Source organism: Taudactylus pleione, unplaced genomic scaffold (genome assembly GCF_031769625.1).
Source record: "Taudactylus pleione unplaced genomic scaffold, aTauple2 ptg000986l, whole genome shotgun sequence".
In the NCBI taxonomy this organism is placed as follows: Eukaryota; Metazoa; Chordata; class Amphibia; order Anura; family Myobatrachidae; genus Taudactylus; species Taudactylus pleione.
The window spans coordinates 476,883-491,298 of NW_028285387.1; positions in this window are offsets into that span (position 1 = coordinate 476,883).

The window sequence follows — 14,416 nt, forward strand, 5'->3', positions numbered from 1 at the left end:
TGGTCACCATCAATGGCAGGAAACCATTAACAGAAAACCATCAATGGTCTGAGCCATCGATGGGCATTAGTACTGTGTGGCAGACTAGTCAGGGACAGAGGGCCTGATTCAGACCCGCTCGCAAACGCTGAGCGCTCGCAAGCGGGTTGTTGGTGGCCCAGTGCGCAATTCGCACGACGGAGACGGCTCCGTCATGCGCATGCGCGAGACCCGGATAGCGACGGGCAAACAGTCGCTCCGGGTCTCGTACCAAAGGGGGCGTGCTGTCGATGTTGAGTGACAGCACGCCCCCTTTGGTGGGCGTGCCGGGGGCATGGCTGCCCAGAGGCGTTCCCATGGGAACGCCTACCGCCTGGGGCCGACCCCACTGACATCACAAGTAATGTCAGTGGGAGAGCTTTTGGCTCTGTTTGAGCCGAAAGCACTCCAGGGCTTGCGGCAACGAGACCCTACCACAAGGGTCTCGTCACAAGCGCAATGGTCGCGATGGTCTTGACCATTGTGACCATCTTCCTGGCCGCTCACTATAGCTGTGGGTGGTCACCCACAGCTATATGAGCGCCCAGGAGGCCGTTCTAAAAATCAAGAAGGACGGCCCTGATTCAGAGCGAGCGCTCTGTCAGAGTGTCCGGCTCTGAATCAGGGCCAGAGTACTAGGCTTAGCAGGACACGTTGGGGGCAGCACTGAGTGCCATGTGCTGAAAACAATTAATCATCTGTGCCATCCATGCTGGAAACATCGGAACTCCACCATCAATCGCAAAACCGTCGACCATCGCTGGCAATGGATGGTCGTTGTTGATCCCTTACAGAGCACTGAGACAGGGCAGGCTGCAGAGGAGAAGCACTGGGCCATCACAATGGGATCTGTTCATTACATTTCATATCACATATAGAAATATTCAGCGTCCATATCTAGATAGCAATTTAAATATTCCAGTTTGTGTTGTGAAAAATCTGAAGTTATATAAATATAGCGCCCGTGCCTCTCCGCACTTTTTGCATGTGATGTCCCTGTATCTCTTCATTGATGTATGTGTTTTGTCAGTTCCTCGCCATGGTTCTGCAGATGCAGCCTTTCGTTGGGTGACTTCCATCTAAGAGATAAGCCTCACGTTCCGTATCTCGGAATAACACATTGCCGGGAATTGATGCGAAGATGAATTTCCCTTGAAGGAGCCATTTACGGCCCCCGTCCACTGGCCACTCGGTGCTCGCAGCAGAGATATGAACCAGCTGAGAATCGGATGAATGTTGCCAGGGCGTTCTTACTGCAGCTTCAAGGGTAATTAGGCAGCTCATTATTTTGTTTTCATTTTAATTGCATTCCTAATAGTCTGACATCAATATTCAGCAGCTAAAAATACAGCCGGTAACTAGGAAGGCGCTGCAGGTGTCATCATCCCTCGCTCTATCCCCGCTCACTCTCGTTTTGGGGCCTATTTATAATTTGTCGCGCTGAGGCCCCCACATATTGCGACAATTTGGAATGTATATTCAGGGATAATTATGTTGGGGTAGGAGCCGGGATAAAGGCTCTGATAAAAGAATGTTTTGGCCAGGGCTTCCCAAACTCAAGGCGTGATTCAGGGATGTCGGTAAACCCGGTGGAGTTTTGTGGGTCCGTGCGAGTCCTGCATGTTAGCACGCAGCGCCCCCCAGCCGCAGTGCGATTGACATGCTGCGGCGGTTTGGGGGAAGGGAGTTCTTATTTTCTGGGAATGGCGAGGCCAGGGTCTGCGTTGGGGGGACACCGATTTCCTGGCCTCGCAAGCGGCAGAAGGCAGCCAGTCCAAAGGCTCCCATACACGGTGCGATTTGCACCTTGCGACGCGACGGCAGATGCGATGGCCGACATATCAGGCGGTCCCCACACATGGAGCGATCGGCTGCCTGACCGCCCCATATGCCGGCATCCCCCCTCCCCACCCGTATAGCGCTGCATGCGATCGTACATCGCATCCCCAGATCAAGTGAACAAGCAGTAAGATCTGGGGGTGCGACGTATGACCCCACGGGAGCGCGCACTGGCCGATATCATGCCCACACACGGTACGACATAGCAGCGATATCGTACCAATCCGTCGGATCGGCTGCTATATCGCACCGTGTGTGGGGCCTTTAGTAAGCTTCAGCTTTCTCAGATGGCCGATGCTACAAACATCGCGACCATATAGAGATTGATACGTATTATCCGATTTCTCCGGTCACATTGATGTAAGCGCCGGTTACTGACACATAATGTCAGGTTTCCCTTTTATTACCGTTCCTATTTCATTTATCTGATAGATTCTTTAATTTCAAACGAGTCCAGTTCCCGGTGAGAGACGGCTTTGGCGTGGCCATAGATACAGCGCAGGGACAGACACCTAACGTGGCTGGAGGGGACCTAAGTAGAGAGTGTTTTTCTCATGGATAACATTACGTGGCTCTTTTGCATGTTAACTCCAAATCTAAGGACCTCATTCAGAGCCGGTCGCACAGAGCGTGCGGTCGGTCTGAATGAGGGGAGGACGTCTTGAATTTTCAAGACGTCCTCCTTTGCGGTGGTAAGGCTGTGGGTTAACACCCACAGCCTTACGACCGCCTAAGGTGATGGTCGCGATGGTCAAGACCATCGCGACCATCGGGGCTTACGACGAGACCCTAGGGTAGGGTCTCCCTTGTCGTAAGCCCCCAGGAGCTTCTGGCTCTGTCTGAGCCGGAAGCTCTCCACTGACATCACTAGTGATGTCAGTGGGGCCTCCCCCAAACGGTAGGTGTTCCCATGGGAACGCCTCCGTTTGGGCTGCCACCCCCCCGGCCCGCCTTCCAAACGGGGCGAGCTGTCAATCAACATCGACAGCTCGCCCCCTTTGGTGCGAGACCCGTTACGACCGGCGCTGTCGGTCGTAGCGGGTCTCACGCATGCACACGACGGCGCCGGCGCCGTCGTGCGCATGCTCTGTGGGGGGCCATCGACCCGGTCCGAGCGCATCGGCGCTAACGACCGGGTCTGAATGACCCCCTAAATCTTTTCGCGTTGATGTCAGGAAGAAAAACGACTAATGTCACCTACAAGGCGATCTTATAGGACCTCGGTTAAACAAGACTATTGCCGGTAATTGCTCCGTGAAAAGCTGGGGCGGGTCACTACTACTGTATACGTTAAGGGTAAAATTGAATGATTTTCTTTTTCTGTGGACAGGGACACTAGTGAGACGTGTGTGAGTACATGTCATTGTGTATGTCATTGTGTATGTCATTGTGTATATCATTGTGTTATGCGGTAGCTGGACCCTCAGTCACGGATGTGCGGTATCTTTGTTGATGCTCCTCCAAGCGTCTGTAATGTGACAGAAGATAACACTCGGGGCTTTTGTTCCCTGTATCTATTTTCTCTCAGTTTGGTCATTATGTGTATTTGCTGGGAAGCCAATTGAATTAAAAACTCTGCATGATAGCAATGGGGAGCTATCGAAATGACTTCCATCTACAGTATGTCAGATTGCGCTGTAATTAATAAATCAAGGGACGATTTACTGACAACCAGTGACAGTACTGAGAACCAGTGACGTTACTGGCAACCAATGACGTTACTGACAACCAGTGACATTACTGTGACGTTACTGAGACCAGTGACAGTACTGAGAACCAGTGACATTACTGTGACGTTACTGAGAACCAGTGACGATACTGACAACCAGTGACATTACTGTGACGTTACTGACAACCAGTGACAGTACTGAGAACCAGTGACATTACTGTGATGTTACTGAGAACCAGTGACGATACTGACAACCAGTGACATTACTGTGACGTTACTGAGACCAGTGACAGTACTGACAACCAGTGACATTACTGTGACGTTACTGAGAACCAGTGACGATACTGACAACCAGTGACATTACTGAGAACCAGTGACATTACTGTGACGTTACTGAGACCAGTGACAGTACTGACAACCAGTGACGTTACTGAGAACCAGTGACATTACTGTGACGTTACTGAGACCACTGACAGTACTGAGAACCAGTGACATTACTGTGACGTTACTGACAACCAGTGACATTACTGAGAACCAGTGACATTACTGACAACCAGTGACATTACTGTGACGTTACTGAGAACCAGTGACGATACTGACAACGTGACATTACTGAGAACCAGTGACATTACTGTGACGTTACTGAGAACCAGTGACGATACTGACAACCAGTGACATTACTGTGACGTTACTGAGAACCAGTGACATTACTGTGACGTTACTGAGACCAGTGACAGTACTGAGACCCGTGACAGTACTGACAACCAGTGACGTTACTGAGAACCAGTGACAGTACTGAGAACCAGTGACATTACTGTGACGTTACTGAGAACCAGTGACAGTACTGAGAACCAGTGACATTGCTGTGACTTTACTGAGACCACTGACAGTACTGACAACCAGTGACATTACTGTGACGTTACTGAGAACCAGTGACATTACTGTGACGTTACTGAGACCAGTGACAGTACTGAGAACCAGTGACAGTACTGAGAACCAGTGACGATACTGAGAACCAGTGACATTACTGTGACGTTACTGAGACCAGTGACATTGCAGAGTGTTTCCTACTGAATTTATAAGCTTCCTTTTGACGTCACACAATAACTGTGCGGGAATATTGTCACCGTTCTCTAGCGCCCTATCAGGGTGCCTAATTTATTTCAAGCCCATGTCACCCCACATTCACTTATGTCATTTTTTTTTTTTCAGGGAATATAATAACCGGAGCTGAATTACACACATGGATCGAGGTTATATATTGCCAATACATTTACTGTTAGCAAAAATTAGATTTCTTATAAATCTATACATCTTCGTTGCCAAATGACCACCCTGCAGCCAAAGGAATGGCTATTTACTTACAAAAGAAGACACTGTGAACTGAGGTCACGTCCTTAATAGGGAGCATCAATCCCTTAGTAACCCTCCATTATCTCTATATTATCCTTGTATTCATCCGATGGAAGGCAGCAAAGCAATGAACGGAGCAGGGAGCGCTCGTCTGCCCTCTGAAATCCAATATAACAAGACACACACTGTGGTTTAAAGGCAATATTATAACACTGTTTATGACTGGAATAAAACAAGCTATGCTTCATTAGAATAAAGTTCTAGTGGCAATGATAAATGATAAATTCACTTTTTCTGTTATATAGGGGGAAAAGCATCAAACCTTGGAGAGGGGTCTATTTACTAAGCCTTGGGTGGAGATAAAGTACCAGCCAATCAACTTCTAACTGCCATGTTACAGGCTGTTTTAAAAAATGACAGGAGCTGGTTGGTTGGCACTTTATCTCTAAGGCTTAGCTAATAGACCCAAAAGTACCAACCAATCAGCTCCTGTCATTTTACAAGCTGTGTTTGAAAAATGATTGGTTAGTACTTTATCCCTCTCCAAGGCTTAGTACATCACCTCCTATAACCCTAATATATGTACAATTATTGTTGAAAGTGGAGAGTGCTACTGCACACACTCCATTTTATTCCTCCAGGGAGAATTCATTCCCTGTTCCAAGATGGCCGCTGGACTTAGCTCCACGCGATGCCATCTAGGTCACTGTGTTGAGTGTCACAGTGGTAGACAGATGTCTCTCACTTAGCTCCAGAGAAACCCCAGTATTACTGCCCCCCACAGCGCTTTCCAGCATCCCTGTACCGCTACCGGCTCACCAAAAACACTAACCGGCTGGTTGAGTTGTATATCGCCCTGCTCTGCTCCATCAAACCAGTGTATAACAGTGAGTACGGCTGTATCTTATATGGCACCAATAAAACCAGCAACTGGGCTGGTCATCGTCTCAGGGCATCCGCTGGTGTGTACTGGAACTCTGCTACAGCTACAAACCTGTACACACATATTTCCATCACCTGTCACCTACACACAGTAGAAACTGTTTTCTGAGCTGCACCAATATTCCTGAGACTCCAGCCTATCAATTCACTAAGAACCAGTGATATAACGAAGGTACAAGGCAATTGTGCCTCAGGAATGTCAACAGATCCTAATAAGTGGATAGGTTGAGTATCACTTCAGTCCACAAAACGTCTGTATACACTATGTATAGGTGATGGACACAAGCAGGGATGCTCAAGAAAGGGGTGTAACCAGGCCTCACGGGGCCGCGTCACGACTCACTGGGTTATGGACTCTCGGCAAGCCATCTCTCTTCATGCCCAGGAGAGCAGAGCTCCAGCAGGCGGAGCTGCTCGGCCAGGCTTCCAGGCGGCCGGTCCGGTCCATCAGGCCAATGGACCTTCTGGCATTACCCAGAAAAGCCAGATGGCCAGCCCGGCCGCATAAATATACAAAGTCTTTTTTTATTTGTACAGTCACGTCTCCAGGCAACATGAGGCTTCGGCCTAGTAGCGTAGAGGACAATACCCAGGGTTCCTGAAGAATTTGAAACGTGAGGTTTTCAGATTCCTACGTTCAGCTTCAGGAATAATATACTGCTGCGAGGTTTTACCACAGAGACTTCGTTTGTATAATTACAGGATCTGTCTAGATGAATAAAGCAAGGACTAATGATTAATGATGCCGGGCCAAGAGAAGGGAAGGGGGGAATCCCGCTGTTATAAGCTTCTTTCATTAACCCAATATGCTGTCACATACATTTATAATCACACAAAACATCAGCTTTATTCTCATTTGTGCTGGATGATCAACAGGAGTTACTGAGGCCAATGTCTCTTTGTAGCAGCAGGTCGCAGATGCAGGGCCCGCAGCCATCAGAAAGCGCCTGTTAACTAGTTTCATACTGTAGATAGGTCATTGTGCCGCACAGTGGTGTCACTAAGCCTCCTCTGGGGCCTTATCCGCCTGCATGCAGAAAGCACCGCCATCATGTCACCCGCTGGGAGCAATGTGAGATAATTAAGCCCTCTGCAAGAACATTACCTATGCCAAAAGGTGTCAATGGGTATTCATAACATCCATATTCAGTTGAAAAGGCAGCTTACTGTTCGCCGACAGTTCCTGGGTGCTTTCAATTGTATACACTAGTTTGTATATACAGTTCAGTGAAGTTTTTGCCCGCACGCCGCCCTCAGTGCAGTTCAGAGTTAAAATGGAGCGTGCGATGGTTCATTGTGATCTCATTCCCTTCTCTGTTCAGAACAAATGTTGGCTCATGACAACATTTCATTGGTTGTAAAGAAAATCGGTGCACCTGCTGGAGAGATGAGGTGGGACGAGATGAACCTTTTCTAGCAACTTTTCCAAGAAGCCACCGAAAACTAAAAAGTTTTTCACCATATGAAGGAGGACACAAGGATATCATTCTCTCCCAACTACGCTGCTCCCTCCACCCCAATATTTGTCTATACCGAGCGCACGGCTTCATCCTTTCCATCTTCAAACATGCACTCATCTCTCCTGTCCTCAATACACCAACCCTGACCTTTGTACCACGCAATGCAGTGTATGAATTTCGCTTGCATGGGGGTGTCCAAAAAAAATTGGCAGAAGGGCGCAGGGTCCATAACATATAAATTATAACACACAGACTCTATAAATAAAGTCCCTGTCCTTCATCGTTAATGATCTCTTCGTTATGGAACGTTTTGTACTACAAGGAATAACACCTGAATATAAATATAGAAATACATTTACTGTATAAATTATTCCAAAGCAGAAAAAGCAATGACAGGCGCAGGACGCTGCAGGGTACGTAGAGGTTTAACCACTTCCAGTCTAACTGCAAAAAAAAGAGGAATTAAAGCCAAACCCAAATGTTTGTTTTTAACTTGTAAAATGTATTTATATATATATTATATATCTGACAATGATGACGGAATATTGTATTCAGCAGTTTCACCGTATCACTCCCCTGGGAGCTGCCGTGTGATGTCGCTCAGGCTGTGCGCTGACAAAGCAAAAGCCAAATACCTTTCTATAGCGGAAATGTATTACTCCAAAGTAGGGGTGTGCACCGGCCACTTTTCGTGTTTTGTGTTTTGGTTTTGCATCTGGATCTTTCTTCGTGTTTTGGATCTGGACTGGTTTTGCCAAAACCACCCTTCCGTGTTTTGGGTTCTGGGTTTTGTGTTTTGGATCTGTATTTTTTTGAAAAAAAGCATAAAAACAGCTAAAATCACAGAATTTGTGGGTTTTTCTGCTCCTATGCTATTATTAACCTCAATAACCTTAATTTCCACTCATTTCCAGTCTATTCTGAACACCTCACACCTCACAATAGTGTTTTTATGTCCAAAAGGTTGCACCGAGGTAGCTGGATGACTATGCTAAGCGACACGAGTGGGCGGCACAAACACGTGGTCCATCTAGGAGTGACACTGCAGTGGCAGACAGGATGGCAGTTTGAAAAACTAGGCCCCAAACAGTACATAATGCAAAGAAAAAAAAGAGGTGCAAGATGGAATTGTCCTTGGGCCCTCCCACCCACCCTTATGTTGTATAAACAGGACATGCACACTTTAACAAACCAATCATTTCAGCGCCAGGGTCTGCCACACAACTGTGATTGGTTCGTTTGGGCCCCCACAAAACAAGCTGGCAATTAATGTGTCCCTGCACAAACTGGCTCTACAGAGGCAAGATGTCATCCTCATCCTCCTCATCCACCGATTCCTCACCCTCTTCAGTGTGTACATCCTCATCCTCACAAAGTATTAACTCGTCCCCACTTGAATCCACCACCACAGGTCCCTCTGTACGTTCTGGAGGCTGGTCTCCCTGGAAGAGCTGATAATTCATTTTGATGAACATCATCTTCTCCACATTCTGTGGAAGCAACCTCCTACGCCTTTCGCTGACAAGGTTCCCGGCTGCACTAAACACTCTTTCGGAGTACACACTGGAGGGGGGGCAACTCAGGTAAAATAGAGCCAGTTTGTACAGGGGCCTCCAAATTGCCTCTTTTTCCTGCCAGTACAGGTATGGACTGTCTGACATGCCTACTTGGATGCTGTCACCGATGTAATCCTCCACCATTCTGTCAATGGTGACAGTATCATATGCAGTGACAGTAGACATGTCAGAAATTGTTGCCAGATCCTTCAGTCCGGACCAGATGTCCAAACTTGGTCCTGCCTACCCTGCATCACCGCCAGCGGGTTGCTTAGGATACCTAAGCTTTTTCCTGGCAGCCCCAGTTGCGGGAGAAAATGAAGAAGGAGCTGTTGACGTGTCACGTTCCGCTTCAGCTGACAGTGTGTTCACCAGCAGGTCTTTGCACCTCTGCAGGCTTGTGTCCGCCGGAAAGAGAGACACCACATAGGCTTTAAACCTAGGATCGAGCACGGTGGCCAAAATGTAGTGGTCTGATTTCAACAGATTGACCACCCTGGAATCCTGGCAAAGCGAATGAAGGGCTTCATCCACAAGTCCCACATGCCGAGCGGAATCACTCCGTCTTAGCTCCTCCTTCACTTTCTCCAGCTGCTTCTGCAAAAGCCTGATGAGGGGAATGACCTGACTCAAGCTGGCAGTGTCTGAATTGACTTCACGTGTGGCAAGTTCGAAGGGCTGGAGAACCTTGCACAACACGGAAATCATTCTCCACTGCGCTTGAGTCAGGTGCATACCCCCTCCTTTGCCTATGTCATAGGTGGATGTATAGGCTTGAATGGCCTTTTGCTGCTCCTCCATCCTCTGAAGCATATAGAGGGTTGAGTTCCACCGCGTCACAACCTCTTGCTTCAGGTGTTGGCGGGGCAGGTTCAAGAGTGTTTGCTGGCGCTCCAGTCTTCGGCACGCAGTCGCTGAATGGCGAAAGTCGCCTGAAATTTTTCGGGCCACCCAAAGCGTCTCCTGCACGCCCCTGTCGCTTTTCAGAAAATTCTGCACCACCAAGTTTATTGTGTGAGCAAAACATGGGACGTGCTGGAATTTGCCCAGATGTAATGCCCGCACAATATTGGTGGCGTTGTCAGATATCCACAAATCCCCAGGAGAGTCTAAGTGGGGTAAGCCACTGGGCGATGATTTCCCTCAGTTTCTCTAAGAGGTTGTCAGCGGTGTGCCTCTTACTGAAACCGGTGATACACAGCGTAGCCTGCCTTGGAACGAGCTGGCGTTTCTGAGATGCTGCGACTGGTGACACTGCTGCTGTTGCTGCGTAAGGTGATACATCTACCCAGTGGGCTGTCACAGTCATATAGTCCTTAGTATGCCCTGTTCCACTTGTCCACATGTCCGTGGTTAAGTGGACATTGGGTACAACGGCATTTTTCAGGACACTGAGGACACTTTTTCTGACGTTTCTGTACAGTCTCGGTATCGCCTGCCTAGTGAAGTGGAATCTAAACGGGATTTGGAACCGGGGACACACTACCTCCAGCAATTGTCTAAATCCCACTGCACTAATGGCGGATACCGGACGCACATCTAACACCAACATAGCAGTCAAGGCCTCAGTTATACGTTTTGCTTCAGGATGACTGCTGTCGTACTTCATCCTCCTCGCTAAGGACTGTTGGAGGGTCAAATGTTTAGTAAAAGTAATGGTGTTCCTACTTCCTCTCTGGGATGATGAACGACTCCCAGCAGCAGCAACAGCAGCAGCGGCAGCAGGAGGCGTAGCAATGCAGGATCCTCCGGAGGTATCCGGGATAGGAGAGTCAGTCATGCCAGTGACATGGCCTGCAGGACTACTTCCGATCCTAAGGAGGAAATTGACGAGGAGGGAGTTGACGGTGTGGTTTGCAGGCGCTTGGATACAACAGGACAACAGGATTTAGGTGTCCCTGGACTGCTTACGGTCTTAGCCAAAGTTTCTGAACTTGACAGTAACTTTTTATGAACGCGCTGCAGGTGCCGTATAAGGGAGGATGTTCCTAGGTGGTTAACGTCCCTACCCCTACTTATTCCACCTTTACATAAGGTACATATGGCAAGACAGTTGTTGTCCGGATTTGGATAGAAATATTGCCAGACCAAAGAGGTGGAATGTTTGGTCTTCTGCCCAGGCATGACCGTGATGGGCTTTTTCATCCCACGGACAACAACTGTCTCCCCCGGAGCCTGATTTAAACAAACCACATCACCATCAGAATCCTCCTCGCCAACTTCCTCCTCAGCGCAAGCTACACCAGTATCCTCATCCTGTTGTACTTCAACAGTGACATCTTCAATTTGCATATCAGCAAGTGGACTGTGGGTGCTCCTTTCAGCACTTGCAGGGGGCGTGCAAATGGTGTAAAGAGCCACCTCTTCCCGTCCAGTGCTGGGAAGGTCAGGCATCGCAACCACCACCACACTTGGACTCTCCTTGGGGATTTGTGATATCTTCTTAGAAAGCACAGTTCTTCGCTGTGCTTTTGCCAGCTTAACTCTTTTGATTTTTTTAGTGGGAGGAGGGCTTCCATCGTCATGTGAAGCTGAACCACTAGTCATGAACATACTAGGGATCGACCTTAGCCGTTCCTTGCCACTCCGTGTTGTAAATGGCATATTGGCAAGTTTACGTTTCTCTTCAGCTGATTTAAATGTTTTTTTCAAGGTCATTTTCCTGAACTTTGTCATTTGGGATTGTATGTGCCCTCTATTATGACATTGGGCATCGGCCTTGGCAGACGACGTTGATGGCATGTTATCGTCTATGTCATGACTAGTGGCAGCAGCTTCAGCACTAGGAGGAAGTGGTTCTTGATCTTTCTCTATTTTATTTTTATCGGAGAAAGTTTGGTCCTCCATTTATGTTATATCGATTTGATATATACGTGCGGCTAAACACAGAAAATATTTCTTTATTTTTGCTGGAGAGTAGTGCACTTTGTGGGTTACACCAGCCTTTAAGAAATGAGCCAGCCGGCTCTTTACTTATGGGACACAGGCGCACGCTTGGCGCTGCTCCTTTGTTGATGCACGTGCGGCTACTGCGCGCACAATTCACAAACACAGAAAATAATTTTTTTTTTGGTTTGGACTGGAGTGTACTTTGGGGGTTACAGCACCCTTTAACGGTCAAGCCAGCCGGCCCTTTACTTATGACACAGGCGCACGCTTGGCACTACTTTGTTGATGCACGTGCGGCAACTGCGCACACAATTCACAAACACAGAAAATAATTTTTTTTTTGGTTTGGACTGGAGTGTACTTTGGGGGTTACAGCACCCTTTAACGTTCAAGCCAGCCGGCCCTTTACTTATGACACAGGCGCACGCTTGGCACTACTTTGTTGATGCACGTGCGGCTACTGCGCACACAATTCACAAACACAGAAAATATATATTTTTTTGGTTTGGACTGGAGTGTACTTTGGGGGTTACAGCACCCTTTAACGGTCAAGCCAGCCGGCCCTTTACTCATGACACAGGCGCACAATTGGCACTACTTTGTTGATGCACGTGCGGCTACTGCGCACAATTCACAAACACAGAAAATATTTTTTTTTTTGGTTTGGACTGGAGTGTACTTAGGGGGTTACAGCACCCTTTAACGGTCAAGCCAGCCGGCACTTTACTTATGACACAGGCGCACGCTTGGCACTACTTTGTTGATGCACGTGCGGCTACTGCGCACACAATTCACAAACACAGAAAAAATATTATTTTTTTAGCACTTGGGGGGAGCACCCCTGATGGACAGAGCACCCCCTGGACAACACTACAGCACCCCTTTAGGACTGGGACACTGCACAGGACTTTGGAGTGGACACAGCCCCTATGGAGAACTGACTGCACAACACAGTCCAGCCAGCCCCTATGGACTTTGAAGTAGTGGACACAGCCCCTATTAACAACAGCAGCACAGCACAACACAGCCAGCCCCTATGGACTTTGAAGTAGTGGACAACAGCAGCACAGCGCAGCACAGCACAGCACAACACTACTCTGCACTACACTACACTACACTACACAGCCCAGCCAGCCCTAACTCCCACCCTCCCTCTTCACTGTCCACAGCCGAGTGAGAAAATGGCGCCGACGCGGGTACCTTATATAGGTTCCAAAACCCACGAGACTCGGAAGGCGGGATAATGACGTTTTGCCTCGATTTCAGATCCGAGTCAGGCGGGAAAAGTCGAGCCTGACTCGGATCTGCCTCGGATCGGGGGGGCTCGGATTTCAGAAATCCGAACCCGCTCACCCCTACTCCAAAGGTCTCTTTTCTTTCTTAAAAACATGATATTTAACATGGTTAAGGAGCTAAGGACAATTTGCTCTACTGTACACTGGCAGAGCAGTTAATCGGTTCAAGGGCCTGAGTCAGCGCGGATCACAATTGCAACCGTGTACGCAGATCAGCCGAAGGTGCGTACAGAGCATGCATCGCAGTGCATGTGCGCAGGATAGCCTTGCAATCGCACTGCGATCACGCACGCAGGTAGAAAGAGGGTTTGACTGGACGTCAGTGTTTGGGGGAGTGATTGGGAAGTGGTCGGAGAAATGCAAGCGTGCCAGACCGCGTGAACGTCTATGCATGAATGGGCGTAAATTAGCCACTGCAACGGCATACGCAGCTTCAGTACTCGCTGCCTGCGACGAGACATGGAATTTCTGAGACAGGTCAGAGCTGCTGTAACGCTGCGCGAGGGACCGATGTTACCGATGTATACGCAGGAGTGCGAGGTCTTACGGATGTGAGAAATCGGTAATGGGCGTCTCTATGCTGGCGGAGTGGCTGCAAACAGTAGCATATTTTCACAGCAGAACTGCGTGCGATTTTGCAGCTGCAATCGCAATAACGATCCATGCTGAATCAGGCCCCAAGTCACTAACTAGAGGTGTGGGACAGATGTTCCCATAATTATGGCAGTTTCTCTGAGCAACGCCTGGTAAATGGAGGTTCTATGGCACAGGGAAAGATGTATCAAGACTTTGAGACTGATAAAGTGAAGTTGGCCAAAATAACCAATCAGCTTCTGTCATTTATTTAGCACAGACTCACTTTATCACTCCCCAAGTCTTGATACATCTCCCCCCACAATATGAAAGGTTAGGGAGATCAAGTTACCTGCACCCTCCATATACTCCCATAAATATTTGTACAGCAAATAAAATCATTTAGAAGTTGGTCACTGCACATTGACTTATTTGAATAAAATAATTTCACCCCAGTTCAATTTGAGTGACCCACATGTGATTAACAGACATCCCTTGACCCTCCAGCTGCTGTGGAACTAGAAGTCTCAGGCTGCCCCGGGGAGGGGGGGGGAGCTCTCTTGTAGCTTTAGAAGATAGAGGGAGCCACATGCCGCATAAATTTGGTTTAAACAGATTCTCTCTGCCTATTTTTAGACCTTGAAGATCAGATGATATTTTAGGTCACATTAATGCAGGGTACAGAGGATCCAGGAGGTATTGTAGTCTGTCGCAGGATATATTGATGTAACGAGAGGCTGAGTGCCTATGGATGGGTCTCTGCAGCTGTCCCCTCCTGTAGCCTCAAATTATCCATTACAAAAAGTTATAGACCCCACTATT